This window comes from Lagopus leucura, unplaced genomic scaffold, assembly GCF_019238085.1.
Source record: "Lagopus leucura isolate 7727_CA_CO unplaced genomic scaffold, USGS_WTPT01 Super-Scaffold_100009, whole genome shotgun sequence".
Taxonomy (NCBI): Eukaryota; Metazoa; Chordata; class Aves; order Galliformes; family Phasianidae; genus Lagopus; species Lagopus leucura.
The window spans coordinates 27,191,085-27,209,150 of NW_024962266.1; the positions used below are offsets into that span (position 1 = coordinate 27,191,085).

General features: G+C 45.4%; 1 protein-coding gene across 3 annotated transcripts in view; it reads left to right on the top strand.

The window, feature by feature from the left end:
- ROR1 (receptor tyrosine kinase like orphan receptor 1) overlaps positions 1-18,066 on the top strand; it is a 148,318-nt gene that overhangs the window by 46,286 nt on the left and 83,966 nt on the right. Inside the window, exon 1 of one of the 3 annotated variants that reach the window (XM_042873085.1) lies at positions 16,576-16,631. The exons of the other annotated variants lie outside the window; for them this stretch is intronic. The gene's annotated coding sequence lies outside the window, so the exon portion shown is untranslated. Of the gene's footprint in view, positions 1-16,575; positions 16,632-18,066 lie in introns of those variants that run through there. 3 annotated transcript variants of the gene reach the window in all.

Genomic DNA, 18,066 nt, shown 5'->3' on the forward strand with positions numbered 1-18,066 from the left:
CCCTTGAAATAGCTGTATTTATTATATCTGACCTGTTTAACATCGCTGGTTTTACTTAAGAACTAGAAAGAAACAAACGCTTTTCATCATTTGATGCCTTTGTGTAGCATGAAATTGTGTTACCAAGAAAAATAAGGTAGAAATGGTTTCCGGAACAGATCCAAGAAAAATCAAATATCCTTTTTTTTTTATTTTTAACTAAACCGGTTAATCCTAATTGTTTGAAGTATTGTAAATAATTTACTTTCTGCACAGCAGCTTGTTCAGATTTTTAGCTTCCACAAAGCCTGGGCCACAGCTCTTCGTAGTCTCTCCAGGAAAGGTGGAAATGCAGTGAGTGTACTGGGAGGGCTTGGAGAAAACCAGATCATAACAGCGTTTTGGTTTTGACTCTTTGCTGAGTTGTCCTGCCTTGTAGTTGCTCTTGGTTGCCTCCTAATGAAATAGTTACAGAGAGTGAAGTCTGCTCTGTGTCCAGTTTGCTTCTAGTGTCTGCTTTTGGCAGTATTTTTGAGGTATTTATACAGAATTTCTTTGTCGTGTTTTGAGAGGGATTTGCCCACAGAGCAGATATGCTCCACGCGTGGCTGGGCTGAGCATCTTTACTGCACGGCCAGAAGTGTGGCTTTGGTGTGTCATCTATCCTTCAGCTGCTTTTAACCAGCTCATGTAAACCATGTGCTGTGTGGATGCTACCAGCCAAGGGAAAAACTGGCAGGCAGTACCTGCAGCCACTTTGTCTTTCTTGCAGCCTTCTGAGGTTCAAAGGCAGCTGAAACAGCAAAAGCTCTGCTCTTGGGGCAGATGCTTCGCACTTACACTATCTTCTTGAGCAGGAATGTGAGCCAAAGCCTGGTCAAGGCAGTATGGGTCTTTGCATTGGCTACAGTAAGTGGTGGATTAGCTCTGTGGGGTGAAGGTTGAGACAGAAGGCATTGCTGTATCAATTTCTTTCAATTTTTCTTCCGTAAATGGCAGTGAGCCATGTTGGAAGTGATAACAGAATCTGCATTACAGAGCTCCTTTTACCTGCCGATTTCAAAGCGCTTTGAAGTTTGCATGAAATCCTCTGGTCAAAGAAGTAGAGGTGTGTGGAAATCGAATTTGAAATCACACGGTGCAGTTGCAGAACAGAAATAGCACTCAGCCTGATTTTCAGTGCTGTGCAGCATAGCCTCCACAGCTTTCAGTTGCTCTCCTGAGCCCACCCTGCAGTATTTTTGCCAACCAGAAGGGTGGAGAACAGTGTTAACAAGAAGGAATTAAACAGAAGCCCTGCATGGAGACTTACAAACGTACCCTTTTTATGCCCAAAGGATAATGGTCTCATATTCACATTGTCTTTTCAATGTCACACCATAAAAATATTATCTAAACAATAGCAGAAGCTATGAAAATTAATAGTATTAAGTTTTCCCTATTTTCCTGCTTTGTCAGCTGCTTTCCTCTTTGTCCTTAGTGGCTTCTCTGAAGCACGTCCCCCATTTCTGTTTTCCAGGAATTGTGGCAGGAGCTGCAGCTCTCACATCACAGCAGCACAGCCGTGCTTCAGACATGCAGTCCTGCTGGAGATGTAACTCAGCGTGCAGTGGGACAGACACCAGCATGGGCTGAGTGCTGGGGGGTTTGTCCTTGCTTGCAGAGAGGGGATTTTGCAGCCTTTTGAAACATAAGTAAAAGTTACATATGAAGTTTCTTTTCTTTTCAAACTCCTCTATAATGGATGTTAATATTGCTTCAACTTTATGCTTACCAGGCCCATATACTATAAGAATGATCTTTCATCACGTTTTTTTTTTTCTTCTTCTAAAAAATGAATGAATTTGGCCAAAAACACGTGCTGTTGGCTGGAGCAGGAGGCAGGGCTGTGCTGTGCAGCCAGCTGATGCAGGGCTGTGCTCCAGCTCTCTTTAGTGATGATATTCTCACAAATGTAACAGAAAAACCCAACAGCAGCGAGCTGGAGGCTTGCACAGAACCTGCATGGATGGGAGACTAGAACAGCTTTGGTCTGTTTTCCACACTTGAGATGAGGCTTTTATTTTAGTTTGTGTGGAAATGATTATTTTAAGCTGTCCCACGCAACTCGGAGTGATTACAGTTGGCTCAAAACTTTAGATAGCATTAAAAAAGTAAAAGATTCCAGCTCTTACACCTTCCATCCCCCTGATGTGAAGGCAGATTTCTCTTCTCTGCCAAAATGTGGGGTTTGGGGGGTTTGTTTTTCCTTCTTGAGCTCACATGCTGTGAGCCTCACATGCTATGAGCTCACATGCTTTGTGCCTCTATCAGAGGCACCCTGCTGGGCTGCAGCGGCTCCAGGTCTGCTCTGCTCTCTGTGCAGGAAACTCTCGTAAGCCTTTATTTACCAAGAGCCCTTGTTTGGTAGTTCTGGAACATCAACATCATTACAAAGATTAACATTCCCATTTCTATGATTCTATGAGGAAGTTTTTCAGCCAGAGGGTGGTGATGCACTGTTCACAGGCTGCCCAAGGAGGCTGTGGATGCCCCATCCCTGCAGGCATTCAAGGCCAGGCTGGATGTGGCTCTGGGCAGCCTGGGCTGCTGGTTGGCGACCTGCACACAGCAGGGGTTGGAACTGATGAGCGTTGTGCTCCTTTGCAACTCAGGCCATTCTAGGATTTGGTCCTGATAATTTTTAAGTAGAAATGCAAAAAAATGTTCCTACTCGGGACTGATTTCATACTGAAGGCTATGATATGTGAGCAGTGGGAAGAGCTGCAGTAATTCAGTTTGACTGCAAGACTCAGGGCAAGCCATCATAGCTGGAGGGAATAATTTTTCTCAAGGAATGAGCAGCACGATGTCTCGGTATGTGAAGGAGTTTTTGGTTGGGTGTTGCACAGACAGTGGTAATTGATTTTAACTTCTGTCGCTTTTGTTCAGGTAATTCTCGTGTTCTGACATTGTGTTTGCTTTGATAGAGCCACATGTTCTTCAGATGTAAATCGGTGAACCTTTCTGGCCTCCAGCCATTCGCACCTGGCTGCACACAGCTTTGGAGAGCAGGCTGAGAAGAGTTTGGCAATTTTAATCATCTTCAGTGCTGCGCTAAGGCGGATCGAGTGCTTTCTGTGTTTTTCCTTCCTTCTTTTGTAGAAATAGTGAGAAAAGTTATAGCAGAAAGCACCCACCTGCTTAAGAGAAAGATGTTTTTAATTTCTTTACAAGTTAATAATCCCTTATTTTGTTCCTCTCTGTGCAGCTATTAGTGAAATGTGCTGTAAAGATCTCCCTGATATCCTGAAGAAAGCTGTTATATGTAACCACGCATAAAGAAATGCAGTGAGTGCACAGAGCTCAGGTAGTGCATGCATGGCTTTAAGCTTCAAGCAGGAACAGCAAATGTCATTAAAGTGAGAGGCAGAGAGCAGCTGATAATTCAGCCCCCAGTACAGTTTTTAGATATCATGGCCTTCTTAGATTTCTCTATGCTTTTTTTCGTCTAGAAACAAACCTATGCTTTCCTCACTGCTTTTGTTCTCAATTTTGCTTATTCTCAACTTTTAAACCAAGATTCTATGGAACATCAGAAAGTTGGTATTTCATCCTGAAGATGCAGCCACCCTGAATGCCAAGGCTGAAATGGAGCACTCAAATGCTTGACCCAAAGTCTGGTGGGTCAGCAGCAGGGCTCACGCTGCATTTTAGTGGGCTTTAATGAGGCTGTGAGTAATGAACAATTTATCAAGTCATTTCCATATCATTCCTTTTCTGTAAGGCTCACGGAGGAAATAGGTTTTGTGAGTGACAAGGAGAAATCTGAAAGATGAATGGAGGGGAAAAAGTATGCATGTGCTGAGGGCTTGCTCCTGCTCTCAGCAATGCAGGTGTGGGGCTCGGTATCTTGTAGATCAGCTGCAGTGCTGATTTTACACAGGATTCAGTGATTTACACCCTGTGCTCCGGAGCAGGGCCGGCCTTTGTGGTGCACACCTGTGTAGCTGGGCTGGAGCTCAGGGACACCATAGGGACTGCCATAGCTTGGGTGCTGCTGTGTGAGGGTTGGGCTCAGTGCTCCTTGTGGATCCCCTCCAAATCAAAGCGCTGTACAGCTCTGTGATGGCACACTCAGACCTTCCTTTGCCCTGACAAGGCTGCGTGTCAGATAACAAGTGCTCAGATCCCACTGCTGTGTGTTCAGGTGAGGTGCAGGAGCTCGGATCTGGGGGAGCTGCTGGGTAGGGGTGCCAGCACTCAGCGCTCACCTTGCAGCAACTTGTTTTTATGTCCATTTCCTCAAGTGGTTTTGTTCATTCAGGCTCTTTTCTCATCGCTGTTTTTCCTGAGGATCTCTTGGGTTTTGTGTTTCTGTTTGTTCTGCATAGCTGGTTGCTTTTTGAGTTAGGGTTGTTTTTTAAACGAACCGCTCCGTTTCACTGCAGTTAATAACACTCTTCTCTCTCTTTTTTTTTCATTAACCACAAGTGGTTAAGACCTGTCTCCTGGTGAGCAGCACATAGAAAACCGCAGTAAGTTACACCGCTGCTGCTGGCTTCTGTGCTGCCCGCAGGATCTGTGGCTGAGCAGGGCTGGGGCTGCCCCTCACTGTCAGCTGAAGCATTTGCCTTTCTTCTGGAGGTCTCACATCAAGGTACTGACCCCATCTGACCTCTGTCCCCTTCTGTGACCTACAGACATGGCAGCCTGAGGGGCTGTTATTACAGGAACACCTGTGACATGCACTTTTTTTTTCCCCTGCTATTGCATTTGAGGTTTTCTTTCATACCAACTCCAGCTAAGCACTGTATTTTGTACAGTTCCAGTGGTAACGATTTGAAATGACTTAAATTTGCATACATGGATATTAATCAGGGTTATAGAACTTACTGTTCCATCAGGTATTTATAGGATTGTAGAGAAAAGTAGGAGGAAGTTGAGACCTCATGCATTCTAGGATGATTTCTGCCTGTGTCGGGTCATGGCATACTTTGACCTTGTTCCAACTTGTTGGGCAGGGATGGCTCTGAAGCTCATTGAGACGTTTTCCTCATAGTTCTTGCCTCTTGATGTTCACTGGGCAGTGGGAGGCCATTATAGTTTGGTGTATGTATGCAGGGCATGGTTGGGAATCACTATCAGCACTATCCTTCACAGGGCCACATTTTGCTTAATCGTTTCCTATACCAGATGCCAGGTAAACCAGTGAGCACCCTTGGGAAGCTTGCCTGTGGTTTGCCTTCTATCTGATACACTCAGCGTGTTGAAATGAGATGTCTGGTGGGGAAACAGCAAAGCCCAGAGCAGCAGAGGCTGCAGGAGGTGATGCGGTGCAGGCCTGGCAGGTGAGAGCAGGTTGCTCATCAGATGAATGGTTTATGCCTTGTGGACTTAGGGGGTTGAGATCAATTTGCTCAGCAGCAATGTGCTCGTACTTGAGGTTAATGATATTTCTGGAACGCTTGGCACTTTGAAGCAAACCTTCTGGATGTCTCCTATGTTTCTGTGTAAGGCCATATTGTGGCTAATAGGCTTTCAATAATACAGCATTTTCTCCTGACAATGGATTAGGGAGAAGGAAGGCTGCTTCTCAGTGATTAAATGATGCTTATTCTGGTGCTCTTTGTTCAGCCATTCCCCAGCTGCTGACAAAAGGTGCTTTCTCTGAATACAAAGCAGCAAGCCATCTCCTCTCTGCTAGGAAAATACTGTAAATTCCAGATGCGGTGCAACTGACCTCTGTTGGAGCGTTGCATTCAGGAAAGAATAAAAGAAATCTATTTTATTTCTTTAATGTAATGCAAACTTTTTTTAGGAAGTAGTACGTTTTGGAGCTTCATTTTCCACCTTGCCTTAATAGTACGTTCCTTTGATTTGAAATTCAAATGAAAAACTCAAAAGTCTTCTGGAAGAATTTCCATCGTTAAGGATTTTACCTGGGAAGAAAACGATTTCCAACGGGCTCCGATTTTCACATCCACTCCTCCGTTCCCAGCATCGTGTTTCTCTGTAGTTGTTGCGCCCTGAGAATTTTCACAGAGACGAAGTGTTTTAATGAGGCCTTTGCAAGCACACGTAGGCTTGCATCAGCGAGCGCCTTTATCTGCTCCACACGCACACCTTTGAACGCGGATTTTTGTGGGAACGTTCATTTAACTCGCACTTGAAAACTGCTTTTCCCGTAGCTGCCTTGGAGCGCTGGCGCCAGGATTTCCTAGGGGAGATGTGCAGCAGCACTCGCTCCCATCTGATTGCTGGGACAGCGATTGCGGTTAGAGATAACGGGACCATCTTTAATTAAAGGCTTGCTCTGCTGTGAAATCACAAGTGCGTGCCCCAGCACTAAGGGCATGTGCCCGCCCAGCCCGGCTTCCAGGTACGTGTTTATCTCATCGTGACCTCACTGTATTCACTAAGGATGTGGCCGCAGTTTTTCTTCTTTAACCATCATGTGCTTTGCATTCTGCTGCTCTTATTGCGTTGTTTGGGGATTTTCAGCCTTCTGCAGCAGGCAGAGAGTTGGTGCTGTAGTTTATGTTGGGGTTATGAGTGCAAACAGCGCCCGGTTCAGCTGTGTATGGGAGCTGTGGGCTGCTCTCCTGGACAAAGCCCACTGCGTGCCTTTGGGCATGGCAGGGATTCTCTTTTCGGTCTGCTGGCTGATGGACAGTTTTTTAACCTAGTTTGTAATTGTTCATGTTGATGTAACACTTAGGTTTTTGCATCTGTGCTTTGAAGGGACTGCAAATTAAAACCAGTTTAAGTCAGGAATGTGGATTCACTGCAGCTTTGGGAACACGTTTGGAATCTGAAGTTTATGGCTTTGAAAGCACTCGCTCTCTTTCAAATGTTTCTAATAAGATAGAATATGGTGATTTACACCTCTTGAGATATTAAACTGTTATTCAAGAATGTTGCTCGGTTCTTAGGAAAAGAAGCAGGCCTGTTGGTGGGCCTGATTTTGGAGAAAAAAAACACTGATGTGATTTCATTGAGACAAGCGTTGTGCATGTAAAAGAATCTGTTATTTAACACTTTTCCTGCAGTGCATTTGGGATCCATCAGCAGTTGGTTTACAGAGGACAGGAGGTGAGGACAGCCCCTGCCTGAGCTGCGTTTCCTCCCACTGCACCGGGGCACAAACGGGGCTCAGCTCCCACGTGGGACCCACCATGTCCCCATGCTGGGGTTCAGCCAGCCAGCAGCACTGCAGTGGGGTGTGTTTCATCCTCCAGGCAAGAAGAGGAGCCAGGAGAGGAAGGGGAGGAAGCAGAGCAAAGCCTGCACAGCCGTTGGGAGAGGAGGGAGCAGGCGCTTGGGAGGACTTATAGGAATCGGCAACAGCATCTTAACTTGGGAGTCTGTGGGATATTGCTCAGGATGATGGTATTTACCTTCATCACGACTTCAGTATTTTTTTTTTTGTCCTGTCATGAAATACAGAATGTGAGGTTGAGATGTTCTGGTTGTGATTTTGGAGGTAAGCTCTACTCACCCCATCCCCGTGGGCTGGTGCTGCTTCATCTGCACTCTCCCTGCCTTGTGTCAGAGCTGTCAAATCACATTTGTGAACCCCGAGATGAGTTAGAAATTGCATTTATCCATTCCTTTGAGCAAAGAGCTGGGCCTCGGTCTGTCCTGCTGACCATGGGTTGTGTTTTCTTCAGCGTGGGATTTCCTGTGTTTTTCCTGTGTATTACGAGGGACAGTGGATGGAAGGGAAACACGTCACAGCCCATCTGCGTGCGTCGGCTGCGTGCAGTGCTCTGGGGATTGATTAAAAAAAAGAAAACTAGGGAGAATGAGTTGTTTTGGTGGAGGACTGCAGTGGAACTGCCCAAAAACAGCATCCAGGCCGAGGGAAGACCTCTTGGAGCCATGCTGCAGAGCTGGCTGAATGCGTCCAGCACCTTGCTGGCACGTGTTGGCTGTGGCAAGTGAGTGCAGCAGGCAGTGCCTCAGTCACACTGCAGAGCACAGCTCTGGGAGGGCCACAGGGGTACAAATGCAAGTGGAGAAACTCACTGTAACCCACAAAACTAGGAACGCTTTGTTCCAGTTTCCCCCTTTAACATGTTTGTGTTTTTAAAGGATTAAAGCTTGAGCTGTGTGGAGCGAGATGACTGCTGCTTGTGGAGGACTGTGGCACCGGGAGGCTGCGGGTTTGTTCTGGGCTGCGTTGGAAGCCAAACCCGCAAAGTTCTCGGTGGGAGAAGTGGGGCCCTCACTCCGGGCACGCTGCCTGGGGCTTCCTGCAAGACCCAGCCCTGCGAGCAATGTTTGTAGGCTTCGGGCTGCCCTTTAATCTGCCAGGTGGGCTGAAGGCAAGCCAGCAGACTGTAAGGCTTGGGAGCCACGGCTCCAATGTGTCTGGCTCAGCCACAGTTGCCAGCTCTGGCTCTGCCTCAGCTGCTGAGGCTGGAGCTCCTGGGATGCCCTGGCTGGCTGCAGAGTGGGTGAGAAGGCTGAGCGTGGGGACAAAAGCACATGGGGGTGTTGGATATTGGTCAGCAGCCCTGCAGGGCTCTGTGGTGTTTCAGTATGAAACCATCACTGGGTGATGTTTTGATTGTGCAGTTTTGGCATTCCGCAGTGGAAACTCCCTGTCTTAAAGAACTTCTGCCTTAGTTAAAATCCAAGGATGTTTTCCTTTTTGAACAGAAATGAGTTTTGTCTCTTGAAGTCTTGCTTTTGTAGCAATCAGATCACCCATTTTTTCCTTTGTGCTTTTGTTCCTCTTTACTATTCAAGATTTCTGTTTAGCCTTTTCTACCAACTATGCAAGTGGCCGAGCCATTCATCTTCCTTATGCTAGAGCACAAATTGATTCAGGTGCAACTTAGGGAACGTCTGGCTCCCTCAGAATCCAGCACAGATTTGAGGCTACAGAACTTTCCTGCAGCACAGCACACTGGAAACGGGCCCTGGACACGTACTGAGGTTGACTTATGTGGCATGGTAAAGAGATTTAGTGCTTTAAAATGTGTTAATCGAATCGTAGAGAACAGTTGGAAGGTGCATTGCAAACACTGGTTGTTTTATCTGTCATTCTGTGAAGAAATTCTGTACTGCACCTGAAGAGGGGAGAGAAGAAAAAATAAACAGAAAACCATCCCCCAAACCAGAAAAGCAAACTTCAGGGACCCAGGGAAAACCACTAGCTCTCCAAACTGCTATAAACTCATACTCAAAGACCTTACATTATGTTCAGTTGTTGCATAAACATGTTGCACAACAGAACACACAAACACATACTTGGAGTGTCTTTTGGGGGGAGGATCTTCTGTCCGTGGCTGCCTCCTCCATCACAGCTCTATGGGGAGGAGAATGGGGATAGGGGGGTGGGCACTGGTGAGCCTGCACTGTGCATGCATGTGCTGTGATTTCGTGGCCAGGCAGACTTCTCAGGGTTGCAAATTTCCTTTCCCAGCATCAAAATTACAACTTTGGCTTTTTCTTTCCCCTTCATCTGCTGCTGTTGTGCCCCAGTCCAGCCCATCTCATCCATTCTCCTTTAGCAGCATACTCCCTCTGTTCCACTCATGCTGTTCTCTCGAGTGTCCGTCCTGATTCTCTTTTTCTTACAGTTAAGCACTAAATCCCATTTGTGCCCACCACATAAGTTGGTGCTACTTGACTGAAATTCTTGGTCCAGCTCAAGTTCTGTCCTTTTGAAAGAAGGTTTTATATCTCACAGTTGGGTTTCCTGAGAAACCTTTTCCTCTGCTTTGCTCATTGTTGCAGGTAAATAGGAATTTGTGTGCAAGATTCCGTGCTTTTCCATTTTGCAACATGCAGAAAGCAAAGGTGAGACCAGAGAGTACCAATGAAAGGATCAGTGTGTGGAGGCAGTTGGGAAGAGAGATGAAGTCGGATGGGTGCTGTCAGTAGTAGAGCTGAGGAGGCTTCAGTGTAGATGCCACAGACCCTGGGAAGACTTCCTTGGGGATTCTGTGTGCCACTTTGGTTTCTGCTTCTGAATATTGTCAGTGAAGTGGATGGGCTCCTCGCTGAGACTCAGGTGGGGTCTGCACAGTCAAACCAAGCGCTTACTGGAGCTGGTGTGGCAGCTCTGTATGAATCAAAGGTTTATCCTCGTGAATGCCAGGAAGGGAGGGGATGTAACTGAGGCAGAGATTAATGCTGATGCAAAATTAAATTTGTCTAAACGGGCCGTCAGTAAATTTCAGTTTCAAAGTGGAGAGGCGGCGAGGCAGACGCTGGAGCCGCTTTCCAGCAGGAGCGGTTGGGGCAGGAACCTTAATTAGCTGAAGATGGCACGGGTTCAGCTCATAAGCAGCGCAGCGTGCCTGCAATAAAAGGAGGCTGCTCCTGCTCACCCTCCCGTCCTGGGGAGCCCCGGTGGCTCCTGTCCCCAGCCTGGCACCTCCTGGCAACCCCAGCATTCAGCATCCTGCCCATCCGGCTGCCAAGGGCCCGCCTGCTCCCGATGCTCTGCAATGAAAGGGCATTCTGTGGAGCTGATTCACTGCTGTGTTTTTACTCTTTGCTCTTTTGTATAATCCTTGCTCTTTCAAGCTAACAGCTTCCCGTCAGATGGCTTGCCAATAGCAATTGTGATCTTAATATTTCATGCCAGGTTCATCTCGCTGTCCTTGCAGGATAAATGAGGCTTATGAACGCTCCAGAGAATGCCTCTTCCCTTTTGTAAGGCCACAGTTAATTGCAATTAAACAGTCGGTCTTTCTAAAATTAATATTATTATTGCTACGCTATGGATGTGCTGTAACTTTTGGAAAGGCTTACAAATGTTGAGCAAATACAAGGGTAGCCCTTTGCTTGCTGTTTTTTTTTTTTTTTTTTTAATATATTTTAATCACCTGTTTGCCTTGGCAAAAACGTATACTTCAGATATTGAAATCAGCGGGAAAATAAACCAGTAACTTTGCTTCAAGTACAATCTGACATCTGTTCCTTTCTTCTTTTCTGTTCAGCCTCCTTCATTATGCTTTTTCACAGGTCTCTTTGTTCTCCGATATGTTAATTCCACGGCTTGTTTATAGTGCATACCTCCAGCGTGGGTTCCAAAGAGTTCTTTAAAATGTAAAGTTGCTCTTGTTATCCCCAACCCAATCCTACCACTGCTTGTACATGCACAAACCCAGCTCGTGGAGCAGCCGTGCTGTGGTGTTGCTGACCCTGAGCACTTCAGGCTGGTGGGAGCTGGAGTGCTGCAGAGCTGATCAGCCACCTGAACTCGGTGCGTTTTTTTCTTGAGAGCATGAAACTGTTTGGAACTGGGGTTTGGTTGCACTGAGAACAGCCTGTGAATGGTGCTTACATGGGGGCTGACGTCCTGCTGACCCAACATGAGCACAGGTAGGAGGTAGCTGTCTGTAGATCACGCTATGGGTTACTCAGTCTGCGCTGCTGCTCTGGCACAAAAGATGAGGTGGCATGATGTCTCGTAATTAATACATTATCACATTATTCTATTATACATTAGATATATCATTACAGTATTACGTTATACATTATTACTGCGTGACCTTGTTTGAAGCGCCATCAGTACAAGTGTTACTGAAGCATCTATTTGGAAGGGATAATCAACTTTTTAAAAGGGTAGATATTGATAGGACAAGTGGAAATGGTTTTAAGCTGAAGGAAGGAAAGTTTACATTGGATGTCAGGGAGAAGTTCTTCACAGAGGGCGGTGAGGTGCTGGAACAGCTGCCCAGAGAGGCTGTGGATGCCCCATCCCTGGAGGTCGGATGGGGCCCTGGGCAGCCTGGGCTGGTATTAAACGCAGACGTGGGTGGCCCTGCCTGTGGCAGAGGACTGGGAACTTGACGGTGTTGCCATCTTGATCCTAAATGGACTGCTGCATCCCTCCGATCGTGCCTCATGTAGTTCCCCAAATCTGCTCCCAGTGTGAATAAGCTGTGCTTAGAAGGAACAACCCAAGAACGGTGTTGTTCCTGCGGGCCCCCTGGGCTCAGTTGGGCGTGGGGCTGGGCTGCAGGTCATGGATGTGCTGCTGGAGCAGCAGGGCTCTCTGCCGAGCCTGGAGCTAGACAGCATTTCAGTTCTTCTCATGACTGGTTCCTAATGTTTCCCAAGTACGCATTTTTTCTTTCAAAATTTAAGAGAAGAAAAACTGTATTTTGACTAAGGAATGTAATTCCCTCTCCCCCAAAAGAGATATTTATTCAAAAGCTGGAGTAGGTCCAGTTCAAATGTTGAGTACTGAGCCAGTACAGAGACATATAGCACATGTTCATCACCATGCAGGTGCGAGGGGAGAGGGAGTTTAGGCTTGAGCCGTTCTTGAAATATTACTTTTACCTACATGTTTGACATTTTCTAGCCCTTTTATAAGGAGTGATGGAAATCTACGTTTTTCCTCCTTTAATAAAACGAACTTCTCGCTCGTTAAAGGTGCTAGATTGACGGCCATGGAGACTGAAGTTTTCTGTTTACCCTGAGAATAAGTACAGCATGGGAAAGCTGCAGCACAGACTTCCTTCAGGTGCTGCCTGAGCCAGCGTGCCTCAGCCTTGACCTGGTGAGAAATTCATCCCTTCCCATCGCAGCTGTAGCTTTTGTGATCAGACTCTGCAAGGGAGGAGCCAGTTCAGGGTAGCTTTAATGATGCTGTTATTCCTTCAAGAAAATTTTTGGACCTAAACAGACCACCCCGGGAGCTACGTCCGGAGCATGTGCAGTTAGCAGAATAACCTCATCATCTTCTCTTCCACTTTGTACACACAAAACTGAACACGTCTTTGATGAACCCCAGGTGAAAATTCAGAGCTTGCCATGAAAAATAAGTAGCAGGAAAAGATGACTAACTGCACACATACGTTAAGAAAACCTCCAACGACTCCTCATTTTCTTCTTCTAGTCTTAATCACTGGTGTGTTTGTCCTTCACAATTAGGGAATGCCTGAATGTGTGTTGCGGGACAGTCATAAATAGTGGCTTTGCATTAGGAGAGGTCTGGTCTGTGTATCCAGAAAAAGCGAAGGAGAGAGATGGAGGGTTTTTTAGTTTATGACTAGTGAAATTCAGACAATTTAGGCTTGGAAAAATATAAGACACGTAGGCAAATAGATCTTCTTCAAAGCCAGTTTGCAGTGATTGACTAAGTACCAAGAAGAAAAATGCAAACGCTCCAGTTCAGCAAATCACGAATATAAATGTGTGTGTAATGGTAGTACTGCTGACCTCAAAAATTTAACTTGCCAGTTAATGTTGATGTGAACAACATTTTCACTGCTGCCCTGTCCTTTAACCCATTTTTCTTTTTCTTTTTTTCTTTTCTTTCCAATTTTCCAGTGTTACCAATTCAGTGGAGAGCTAACCTTTGGTAAACTCACTTGTGATGAAGTGGGTATCAGATTTTTGCGTGACAGGCTTAGAAAAAGTCATTCTGATGTAATGCAAGAAATGAGAAGTTTACAAGGTTAGCAATAAATAGAATCACTAGGTGCTACTCAGTGAAGAATGTGCTTTATTTTGGAATAAGTTCCCCACTGTGTTGTGAGCCTTTATGAATACAGTTGTTCTGGTCCTGCTGCACTGCTGCTAAGGGGACAGCTGGGCTGTGAAAACAGATCCTTTTGCATCCTCTTCTGCAGTAGATGTCTTTGATGAAGAACTAAGGGCAACGGGTTGTGCTGATGCACTGTGACTGGGTCAGCATTATGGATGTAAGCCAGTAGAAATGCTGCTATGCCAAGGTGACTTTGAAGGACAAGAGCCCTGTGGATGACCTGGTGCTGTTCTAGATTTCTACTGTAGAAGAAAGTCAGTTGGGATAATTTACTTCTCTGCAAAGAGAAATCCACTGTAGTTAAAACATCAGAGGAGATTAAGACACAGAAGATGGCAAAATCGGGTTTGCTGTTGAGTGTAAAGCAATTTTTTGGTATTAAGCTCACAAGGTGTGTGAAGGGCACTGCTGTAGGACAGTGGAGATCTCTTCGAGGAGGAAGAAAAGGAGAAAGGAGCTTTGTGAAGATTGCAGCCTTCAAGGCACTTCGAGGCTGTGCTTTGCTTAGAAGACATCGCAGCCTGGGCTGGTAATGCCAGAGCCCAGCATCGTGCTGCTGGGACAGTCAATTTCTGATAAGGCTTCCAGACATGATTCTTGTGTCAGGCTTTGCCAGTACTAACATTAAACAAGCTGATGCGTACATCTGTTTTTTATATCATCTAGATATGTGGTGTTATTAACGTAGCTTTTAATTTACATGTCAGAGTAGATAAAACTCATTTGGATGAGTATCACTGTGAAACTGCTGAGGTGGTGGATTTGGGGTAGTGACGGTGTCACACTGAGGAAGGGAAAAAGCAATCAAGTGCAAGAGGGCTGAAACGCCTCAGGGCTGTTACAGATCCCATATGGTGAGAAATCACTTTTTTGGCAATTTTAAAGAGATAGCAATGCGATTTCATCCCTTCGTGTCTGTCACCACATCATCTAGTGTGGAGAGCAGCACAGAGGAATGTGAGTCAGCAGGAGCCAAACTCTTCTGCTTTTAGCACGCTGGGGCATATTGCCTTCGTGTTGTCCTTTCAAACCTGACTTGTACTGAGATAGCATTTGAAGTTCATTTTGGTTTGAAGGCACACGTTACCCTTTCAGGAGGCCAGTCAGTGGCGACATGGAGTGCAGGAAAGTAGTTTGCACTGATCCACAGGTCCGACTTCTTCTGCGCCAAAACATTCACTGTGCTGTGGCGTAGCAGGGAAGAGGAGCACTTTGCAATTGTGATGGACCTGGTCCTGAACGACTCTGGGAGGTGATGTTGTGATGGCACTAATGCAGTCAGCAGGTGCACACTGGGTTGCCAGGGATGTGACCTTTACATCACGCTTCATTTCGTGGTGTTGCCAGCAAGCTCCAGTCCCAGCAATAGAACTGCTTTGCCTATCTTCCCTACCTATGTTATTTTACCATACTATAAGATCTAGCACTTGTTATTGGCATGGTATTAAAGGTATTTAAAAAAGGCAAGAATATGAATTACACATTATAATAAAGTGATCTCCCATTTCTTACTTCCTGCAAAGATAGAATTGCTATTACTTCTTACGCATGCATCACCTTACATTACCTAGGGTGTTAACTCCTGCAGCACTGCATTGACCTTCACCTTCTCAAGTCCCATTTTGAATAATCAGAGGTGAGCACTGAAAATTCTACTCCCTGCTATGAAATTTGTTACAAAAAGATGACAGTAGAGAAGACTGCTAACTTGCTGTCAGTGTTTGAGAATACGTGGTTCCACTTTGGCTAACCAGAACTGTTTTCCTAATTCTCTGTGTGGTATCTGGATAGTTTATGCTTTGATACCTGAGATATCATCTACAAAAACTAGCTGCTAATGGCAGTATTTATTATAAATTATTGTTGCTAGTGAGTTAGAGATGTGTAGCTGAAGCAGCTCAGTTCTCTGTTTTTCCTTCTTCTAAGAAAGGTACGTAGTACACATTGCCTCCCCTTACTGTTTATCACCTGGAATTCTATTTTGCCATATAAACAAATGCTTACCTGTGCAGTGGCACCTGATTTCTCAAGTTTGTACGGAGACGTGCTGAAGATAGCGGCAGTGCTGTTGGTGAAGCACTCTGCTGCTTCCTACTCAAGAAAGAAGCATTAAATGCTTTCCCCATACCTGTCCAGTAACTTCATTCCGACTTTCCTAAAGGTTTTTCACCCCGTTTTCAATTAGCTTCTTTCTAAATGCAGGCTTTGCTATTCTTGTTCCTTCGTTCCTTTCTGCTCTCCCTTCTTTTTTTTAAGAGGATTGGTCAGAATGCTGCTGTGTTGTTACTATTCCTTTGCTCACGGTTGAACGATGTAGTTTATTAAGCAGGCTCTCGCTCATGTTGTAGGGGTGCAGGAGCTTAGCAGGCCTGCACACGGGGAGCAGGGCAGTCTTGCATGAGCTGCGTGCAGGCAGAGTGTTTAGATCCATTTTGCCTCGCAGTGACCTCTCCAAGAATTTCACACACACTCTGGGCACTGGGTTTCTTTCCACGGGCTTACCCTTAAGTGCAAAGCCATATGTTTTAGGGAAGGTTAAGCAATCAGCAGGCTGCACACTTAACCCTTAAGTACCGTATCTGGGACTGGACGTTTTTATTACATTGCTTCAGACTATATATTACTCCACTACCAAGTGAGAATTGAAAAGGTTGATGCAAGAGCCCCTTGAATAGTACGTATTTTTGTAACGCGTTGATTGATATTTGTTCCAGATGCTCTTCGTGGTGCATTTATTTCTTTAGCACATCTCAGAGCTGCAAAGCTGTCCCAGATCGGTGGTCCTCCTGCAGGACTGGCTGCCTTTCAGCCCACAGAGGTAAATGGCAAGTGAAAGTGCCTGTGATGTGTGATTAGGGCCTCATTTCATCAGTCAGATGCTTGCCAGCCTTTATTTACCGGCGCTGTCTTAGTGGTTACTCTATATTCTGCCAGCTGCTAGCGTTTAAGGAGCTCTACAGTGTCAATACTACACGTCAGTACTTTCCTGTTGTGCTCTGATAGGAGATTGCCAGAGTGCAGCAAATCAGTTGTAATGCTCCTGAGAGCTGCCCCTCAGCTGGCAGGCCTGGTGGCTGCGTGCAGCTGCGCTTGGTGGAGCTCCGGCTGCTCTTCTTCCCATGCAGTCATTGCTATGACCATCCAAATTAAGGTAACAGCCTGTGTGCTTCTCTAGCAGCATTCACATGGACGGTGTTTGTCATAAAATACGCAAAACTCTGTGTATGGCTTTTGGTTGGGAATAGGAAGCTCATCACCTCCTCTCCTGCCCATGGAGGACACAGTCCCGCACCGCTCGGCTCCATGCTGGTGCTGCAGAGCGGTGCCACGAGCTGATTAATGGCAGGGATTACCAGAGCCAACATTTGGGGTCACATTTTTGAAAGACACTTCTAAAATAAAGCCTCTGATGTTATTTTACAGCCTTGTTTTATGCTTTGAAATTCCTCTAGCAATACAGAATGTTGTTTTTCCTTTTTATCAGTGTTTAAGGGTATTTCAGCCATTAAACTTAGTGACTTCAGCCAAAGAACATACTACAAATAGCTTCTTTGACCTGATAAATAACAATTCTTCCTGTATTAGCTACAGAATAAATATTGCTTTGTTTGTCGTCTTGGAAAAGAAAGTCTCAAAAGAAGATGGGAGAAGCAGGCAAGAATGCTTGGGACAAACTTGGTCATGTAAATGGATGGCAAGTATAAATGTTTATAGTGCAGTTAAATTTAATGGAGCCATCCCAGGATCCTGTTGGCAAGGATCCGTCTTGGACTTCCAAATCCATCCTTCAATACCCACTGCCTGCAGGTGAGCTCTTAATGCCAGACTTGCAGATTTACTGGTTGTGGTCGGAAGAAGTGAAGATGGGGCTGGGGAGGCTCTGGTAGTTACCAGAGTTGCCCATCTCTGCAAGAAATCTCTGAATTCTTCAAATTCTGAATTCTTCAAATTCTCTGAAAGAGATGTGCTGTCCATTATTCTTCAAGCATGGTGGGACTGTGATTATTTGGTCAGTTTAGCAGTAAGTTTTTGTCTACGTTTTCAAATCTATCTAGACTTCTTTTTTTTTTTCATTTCTATAGAAGCAGCTAGGATGGCATCTTTCTGCTTCATACATGAGGTTCTTTTTGTTTAGAGTTTTTCTGCTAAATTCATCCTTTCATCTCTTCTATTTCAAATTCTGTCTTGTGTTACATGTGAAGCAAAAGCGGAAATTCTTTTCTGTTTTTATGAGAGATTGTCTTTAAAAAAAATCAAAGCTTTTCAGAATTGTACAAAAATGGGTTTGTTTTTAGTGAGTGTGACGTTTTCCAGGCGGTGAGCTCACTCTATGGACCCGTGCCTTTTGGATCATTTGGGTAGCAAAAACAATACAGACGGAGTTCCTTTGTTCCTTTTTGGGGAGTCATGCTGCATGCCTGTTTTTCAGCAAACATTTAATCAGGAATTGGGGCTCCTGGGAGCTGTGTGCGTGGCAACAACCAAATAGTGTCTGCATTTCAGACTCCCTAAATACTAAATAGCTTGTAACTGCTCCAGTGCTGTGAAACCTAAAGGTCAACAATTGCCTTTGTGAAGGTCCCCAA